Genomic DNA, 473 nt, shown 5'->3' with positions numbered 1-473 from the left:
TTTAAATGACCAATAATTAAATTTTGATTGGTTAAAAATATGAAGATTATCTCCAAATTATTTTAATTTATTTAGAGATAAATTGGATGACCAATAAGTAATTTATTTAGAGATAAATTGGATGACCAATAACTAATTTTTGATTAGTCTCAATTTAAATATTATCTTCAATAATCTCAAGGGATAAATTATCCAATAGGTGAATTGGTTCAACTATAATGTCTTAAAATAAACTAAATAACTTAATATTTTTAATTATTATATGGTTAAGATATTATTAAATCCACATGGCGGCACATAATTGGTTGATAATTTTTTTCCTTCTACAAATGCCCCTCAAGACTTGTGCACACATGATTTTGAATGTGGCAAGTGGAAAAGTCTTGAAATTTTAAAATTTCTAGGATTTTTTAAAATCTTAACATGACTTGGTATAATTCCAATCCAAGTTAAATTTGAATTATGCTTACTCA

Source organism: Theobroma umbraticum, unplaced genomic scaffold (assembly GCF_002168275.2).
Source record: "Theobroma umbraticum cultivar Fairchild unplaced genomic scaffold, ASM216827v3 scaffold_4.1, whole genome shotgun sequence".
Classification (NCBI taxonomy): domain Eukaryota; kingdom Viridiplantae; phylum Streptophyta; class Magnoliopsida; order Malvales; family Malvaceae; genus Theobroma; species Theobroma umbraticum.
Note: the sequence above shows the minus strand (reverse complement) of the source record.